This window comes from Clupea harengus, chromosome 23 (assembly GCF_900700415.2).
Source record: "Clupea harengus chromosome 23, Ch_v2.0.2, whole genome shotgun sequence".
In the NCBI taxonomy this organism is placed as follows: Eukaryota; Metazoa; Chordata; class Actinopteri; order Clupeiformes; family Clupeidae; genus Clupea; species Clupea harengus.
This window is the reverse complement of record NC_045174.1, coordinates 23,067,561-23,075,060: the sequence shown is the minus strand read 5'-3', so window position 1 is coordinate 23,075,060 and position 7,500 is coordinate 23,067,561. Positions and strand designations below refer to the sequence as shown.

Below are 7,500 nucleotides of genomic sequence, written 5' to 3'. Positions count from 1 at the left end.
TACTATCAGACTAACGGTGCAAACCCATGACAGCGATGAGATACGCTTCTATCGCTTTGAGTGGGCATGTTGTAGCGTGTGGAAATAGCATAACAGACTGGACTAGTGAGCTAGCTAGCAATCTGATTGGCCGCTGCCGGGAAAAATCGCTCCTCATTTGCATAGGATTCAACTCTTTCCAACTTTTATCGGTTGCGTCGCCCAAATGGTGGGCTACGTCACAATGGATTGGCTCCCGTTGAAATGCATGGGATTAGAATATCGCGTCGCTCGTAACGGTGTCATGGGTTTGTAAAAATCATCACCTTTCAAGCAGAATAGTAATAATGACAACAACAACAAGAACACATTTTGTGTTTCATGTTTATCTGCTTGGACAGCAGACGTGTGTGTGTGTGTGTGTGTGTGTGTGTGTGTGTGTGTGTGTGTGTGTGTGTGTGCACGTGTGCATGCGGGAACGTGTGGTTGTTCTATGTGTGTGTGTTTGCGTGTGTGTCTGTGGTTTGTGTGTGTGACTGGTGTGTGTGTGTGTCAGGGTTGTGGTTAGCCAGTAATTACCTTTTTTTGTCTCTGTGGTAAAATACATAAAAACTGATAAACACTTTGTCTGTCAGAATGTCCGGTAATAATGTGCAAGCCACAAACTCCAACCGCTTCCTACTGTCCGACACACACACACACACACACACACACACACACAGCTTCCTACTCTTCTTACTGTCCAACACAGACACACACACACACACACACACACACACACACACACACACACACCGCTTCCTAATCTTCTTACTATCCAATACACACACACACACAACACACACCGCTTCCTAATCTTCTTACTGTCCATGTTCCCACTCCCATGAGGCATTGTGGGGAGAGAGAGATTTTATCCAATCACATTTCCTTCTCTTTGAAGTTTCAGTCTGAGCTCCGCCCTCCAAAGCCTTCACCACGTCCGCAGTAGAGGCAATTAAAGAATAGAAAATCTCATTTTGATTGTCAGACTCATCGTGGTGATTTGTTTAAGGAAATTGTACTTTTTCTACGAGGAGGGCGAAATCTATCAGAAACATCAGCAGCTGTCTAGGTTTCTGTCTATAGCGTGACAGCATATTCCAGCAGCCTTAGAAGTAGGCTTAACTGGGGCAGTTCTGTTCGCCCAAACCACTTTTAGCGGATGTTGACAAATAAAAGATTTATAAGATTTTTCTCATCTTGTAGTGCCATTGCTTTGATAATGATGTGTGTGTGTGTGTGTGTGTTTAGACCTGCGTTTGTGTGTGTGTGTGTGTGGGGGGGGGGGGGCTATAACTTACAGCATAGGTTATAGGCTACAAGAAATATGGTTTCACAACCTCCAAGCTATCAGCAGTAAACAATGCAATGCAGTAGTTCTTTTCGTCGAAGACGTTTTCAGTTTCTTCGTTTAGTTCTCTGCCTAGTTTCACATCTACGGTTGCTAAGCAGGACTGCTTGATTGTGTTTTGATTGCTTTAAATTACAGTAATGTAGTGTGTGTGTGTGTGTGTGTGTGTGTGTGTCTGTAATGTAGTGTCAAACGCAGTCGTGCTGCGAGGTCCCAGTGGCAGCCTACACTATGGCTGTGTTTGTGTGTGTGTGTGTGTGTGTTGCCGTGGCAGCCTACACTATGGCTGACGGGTGAGATTTGTACGTTCCCATTATCTATTCATGTTGATTTTAGGTGCCCACACTTCATCCAGACGCCCACACCAGGATGACATCCTAGCAGCAGTCAAACTGATTTGAGGACGTTATCATTCTTTTGTCAACCTAGGTGTACATTGGTTTACATTATATTGACGTTTGTAGCATAGATTGTCACGTCATTGAATCATGCACCGGTGAGCTCCGAATGCGTCTAGTGAAATGAGTTGTTTCGGGTCGCCAGGCCGGGAAGAAAAAAATCCTAGCGGAAACCCTGATGTGTGTGTGTGTGTGTGTGTGTGTGTCTGTGTGTGTGTGTGTGTGTGTGAATGCTCATCAGAGGCTCAGGTGTGAAAGAGGTGGCCTTTTCTCATTAGCCACTGGTGCAGTTGGGAGTGCTGTCTTCCCAGCATGCATCTCTCTCCCTACCCAACATGCTGTGCTGCAGACCTAATCATGATGCTGTGTAATAATTACACCCTTCACCCCACTGCCCTGTGAGCTGACAGCTGTCTCCCATCATCCTCTCTGTCCCTCTCTATCTATCTCCCTCCTTCTCACCCTCTTTCTCTCTTTTTCTTTCTCTGTCTTCTCCATATGTCCCCCTCTCTCTCTCTCTCTCTCTCTCTCTGTCCCCCTCTCCCCCTCACCCCACTTCCCTCTCTTTTTCTGTCTGCCTTCTCTCTTCCCCTCTTTCCCTCTCTTGTTCTGTCTGTCCCCCTCTCCCTCTCTCTCTCCCTCACACCTGCCCCTATTCCTCTCTTTTTCCCTTTCTTTCTCTCTGTCCCCCTCTCCTCCACCTCTCTCCTCCACCTCTCTCCTCTCTCCTTTCGTTCTCTCTCTCATTCCTTCCCCCATTAGTTCTTACTTTGTTTCTTTTCCTGTTTCCTTCTCCTAACCCTTATTCAGTTCTCACTTCCTGTTTCCTTCTCCTGACCCTTATTCAGTTCTCACTTCCTGTTTCCTTCTCCTGACCCTTATTCAGTTCTCACTTCCTGTTTCCTTCTCCTGACCCTTATTCTCTTCTCTTCCTGTTTCCTTCTCCTGGCCCTTATTCTCTTCTCTTCCTGTTTCCTTCTCCTGGCCCTTATTCAGTTCTCTCTTCTCTTCCTGTTTCCTTCTCCTGGCCCTTATTCTCTTCTCTTCCTGTTTCCTTCTCCTGACCCTTATTCAGTTCTCACTTCCTTCTCCTGACCCTTATTCAGTTCTCTCTTCCTGTTTCCTTCTCCTGACCCTTATTCAGTTCTCACTTCCTGTTTCCTTCTCCTGACCCTTATTCAGTTCTCTCTTCTCTCCCCAATTCTGTTTGTCTTTCTATCCATCTTCTTCTTCCCATGTCTCTTTCTTTCTCTATGTCCTGCACATACATAATTTTCATCTCCTGTCTCTCCCTTTATCCCTCCATCTCTATCCCTCTCTCTCTCTAACCCCCCCTCTCTCTCTCCCTCCCTCCCTCTCGCTCTCTCTCTCTCTCTCTCTCTATCCCTCCTCTTTCTCTCTATCCCCCTCTCTCTCTCACTCTCCCTCCCTCTCTACCCCCCTTCTGTCGCTCTCGCTCTCTCTCTCCATCTCTATCCCTCTCTCTCTACCCCCCCTCTCTCTCGCTCTCGCTCTCTCTCTCCATCTCTATCCCTCTCTCTCTACCCCCCCTCTCTCTCGCTCTCCCTCTCTCTCTCTATCCCCCTCTCTCTCTCTCTCCCTCCCTCTGTTGTGTCGGAGTGTGAGTGGGTTTCAGGCAGGCTGGAGGTATCCAGGCAACAGGCTCCGTGACTACGCCACATGTTCACTCTCTCACTCACGCAGTCTTTGCTCCTCACTCTTGAACGGGGTTAACTGCCGCCGCTCACCATTGGTCACTCATATCACCGTGGTGACGGGAGAGTTCAGAGCTCGCTTCTCTCTCTCTCGCTCTCTCTCTCTCTTCCTCTGTCCCTCTCCCTCTCTCCTTCTCTCCTTCTCTCTCTCTCTGTCTGTCTGTCTATTTATAGAGCATGTTTTAATTTGGTGATGTCCTTTAATAGAGGGTAGGAAGGGGCCTGCCAACCTCACCAGGTGAATGAGCTTTCTGAAATGTCTTTTTGGGGCTTTTGTGACCCTGTCCTACTTAGTTATGTGAGGTTTGTTTGTTTGTTTGTTGTTTGTTTGTTTGTTTGTATGTATGTTTGTTGTTGTATGAGTGTGTACGTGTTGAGTTGAAGATCAAAGGGGCCAGATCATTGACTGTGTGGTCAGACATCCGAGACTGCGTCTAGTTAGCTGAGCGTTGAAGTCTCCTCAGAGGTCCTCCCCTTTGATTCAAAATAGGATGCAAACGTACGGCTTAATGAGTCTGTGCAGAGATAGATCAAAACACACTTATGCAGAAGAAACACACATGTGCTGATTCTAAATAGGATGCAAACATACACATACTGCCTAATGAGTCTGTGCAGAGATAGATCAAAACACACATATGCAAAAGAAGCACACATGTGCTGGCTGGATTTCTGCCCTACATATTCTCGGATTATTAATAATTTTGTAACGTCTGCCCGTGACTTTTGGCCTTTTCAATGTGCGCTTTCTAAATAAACACAAACGACTTACATGTGTTGATTTTTTGCTGGATAAACAACTGGTTTGCCAACAAGGTTCTGTTATATTGAAACTGGGCCTTATTCTAAAAGGTACAATATGTAGTCTTGTAATTAAAGCCAATAGCCAATCAACACAGCCCCCTCCCCTTCATGCTCCTGAAGGAACTCTGTTGGCTTCTCTACCTTGGAAGGTGTAGAAACATTGTCATTGTCCTTTTTTTGGAAACCGCAAAACATGTCCTGCACGTTGTGTTCGTGGACCTTTAAGTATGAACAATGGTGGTGATGCAGTTATGGATATGTCTGGCGAAGGCTGACGTGTTGGATGTTTGCATTTTATATTCCCCCTTTAGATTGTAACTCTACTGCCCTGTAACATTTTGTGTAGAAGAAGTTTGTACTTCGATACTAAGATTAGCGTTCGCATTAGTGTTAGAGTCAGGATTAGGGGTAGCATTAGGGGTAGAGTCAGGATTAGAGTTAGGGTTAGAGTCAGGATTAGAGTTAGGGTTAGAGTCAGGATTAGAGTCAGGATTAGGGGTAGCATTAGGGGTAGAGTCAGGATTAGGGGTAGTCAGGATTAGAGTTAGCATTAGGGGTAGAGTCAGGATTAGGGTTCGAGTCAGGATTAGTGTTAGTGTTAGTCAGGATTAGCGTTAGCATTAGCGTTAGAGTCAGGATTAGGGTTAGAGTCAGGATTAGGGTTAGGGTTACAGTCAGGGTTAGGGTTACAGTCAGGATTAGGGTTATGAACCTACAATACAGAATTATAATGCTGAAACGCACTGTGATATGTAGTGTCTTACAGCATATTTCATGGAATAGTTCCAATGGCTCAAGAACAATGGAACATTAAGGGGGTTACTAGTGTTCTTATCTATCAGAGACCTGTATTTAACCCTGGGGCATATCTGAGCCTGGTCTAGGGCTGAACGATTTGGGAAAATAATCTAATTGCGATTTTTTACCAAAATATTGCGATTGCGATTTAATATGCGATTTTTTTTTTGTATTCTCTTTTTTTCCCAACAAAACGTAATGAATGATTTAAATATGACCAACACAATATTAGATACATTTAGTGTAAAATATTCTTTCTCACATTTTACATTTTTATTTAACTGCTCATTACAGAAACAAGAACAACAAATAGGTGGCGTTCTATCATATCGCGATTAAATCGCAAATGCAATTAATCGTTCAGCCCTAGCCTGGTCCAGTACAAATCTGCCCCTGTAAGCGTCACTTCCTTGCAGTCTGTGAATGAGACGTGTCTTGAGCTAGTCATAGTCATTACGCTGCTTCAGCAGGCAGCCTCACTGACAACACAACAGTGCGCTCACACGTCCCGTTCGTTACGGCTCATTTCTGTGTGATATTTCCCTCCGTGGGCTCCGGATCCAGTTGAAACCAAGTCCACTCCTCTATTCAAGGCACTGAAGAAAAATAATCAAGCAGAAGAAGATAGATAGTTAATTTTTAAAAGCCTTTATGGTCCAGATCACTAATGAAGCCAACATGCTTCCACCTGAAATAAGCCTTCATCATGGAGGCCATGGATGGGGAATGTTTAGCGCCCAGAGCTGGAGGCGGAGAGGGGGAGAAGGGGGCGAGGCTGCCTGGTGTTCCCCAGCGAGGGTGCATGGTGGCTGGGGAGCCTGTGGTGATGTGGGGCCCTGGCCCTCTCTGATTGCTGGCTCCTATGGAGCGCCCAGCCCAGCAGATAGGACTAATTAAGACGTCGTTCGTTAGAGAAGGTCCTCCAGAACTCCGAGATGAGAGGAAACGAGATGAGAGAAATGCGCTCGCGTGCCCAGAGGCCACGGATGAGAGAATAAAGAAAATGAACGTTCTGAGAAAAAGTTCTGAGTTTTTTGGTGACATTATAAGACACGGCCTGTGAATCTCATCCAATACAGCTTTTCTTCATTTTTTTTCTTTCTCATTCGATATTGGAGACATTGAAGGTGCAGTCCTCGATTCTGGCAAAGAGTTGTTTGTATTTGAGCTCAACTTCCGATCGTCAAATAACACCTTTTAACCTTCTGTGAAAGAACGTGTTGATGCGTGGTTGAAATAGTTCACGGCCTGGTACGAGCCACTTTGTCTCCCAGAGGCAGGAGTGTGCATGAGAGGACAGTTACAGGGACGTGACGAGAATTGATTTGAATTCAATGAAACATGTGATGGTCTGCGCTTTTAAGTGCTATTATATATTCACCTCTACCCTTTTGGAGTCAAACTGGTTGGTTATTTAAAGCGAGTTCTATGTTAAACCGTCTCCATCCAAACTACCCTTTTGTAGTAAACTGGTCGTTCATTTAAAGCGAGTTCGAACCAAGCACCACACACCGCTCTCCTCTCTGACAGGGGAAGGGAGGTTTATTCTCTCTGACAGTGGAGGGAAGGTCAGTGGAGGGGAGGTCTTTTTTCTATTTTTCACTGTGCTAATGGTTTCTCTGATGTAAGCTTTTGGCCTTACTGGCTTCTCTACCTGTTGAACTAATGTACAGGAGGAGAGATGTGCGTGTGTGTGTGTGTGTGTTTGTGTGTTTGTGTGTTTGTTTTTCTTTTTTTTTTATCCATTAAATGACACAGCACATCCTCACAGTTGAACCTCAATGGCAGTGGCCTCTCCACACACACACACACATACCACACACTCACAAACATTCACACACACACACACACACACATACACCAGCTTTAGAATGTGACAGCGGTTTGATGGGAAGCAGCAGCAGCAGCGTCTCCCTCGGTGAGGCGGATCAGCGTGACTCTATCTGAAAGGCTGCAGATGGCACTGTCCGCTTGCATGACACACACAGACACACACACACACACACACACACACACACACACACACACACAGGAAGGCTCTGTCCTTTGAAATGCCACAGGGCTCCGTTCTCCCAGGAGCCCCAGAGCTGTCAGGAGCCCCAGACCGACAGATCCAGTCAGGGCTCAGGGCCCACAGCAGGACCACTAGCACATTTCACACTCCACGGTCAGGTTACACACACACACACACACACACACACACACACACACACACACACACAGCCATATGCACACCATACACCACAACACACACACACTCCACGGTCAGGTCACACACACACAACACACACACACACACAGCCATATGCACACCATACACCACACACACACACACACACACTCCACGGTCAGGTCACACACACACACACACACACACACAGCCATATGCACACCATACACCACACACACAACACAC

The 7,500-nt window shown here is 46.0% G+C and overlaps 1 protein-coding gene across 7 annotated transcripts in view; it reads right to left on the bottom strand.

Annotated features, from left to right (window-relative positions):
- The window catches only part of LOC105893717 (SEC14-like protein 1), a 436,978-nt gene that overhangs the window by 134,077 nt on the left and 295,401 nt on the right, over positions 1-7,500 (bottom strand). The gene's annotated exons all lie outside the window — the stretch shown is intronic.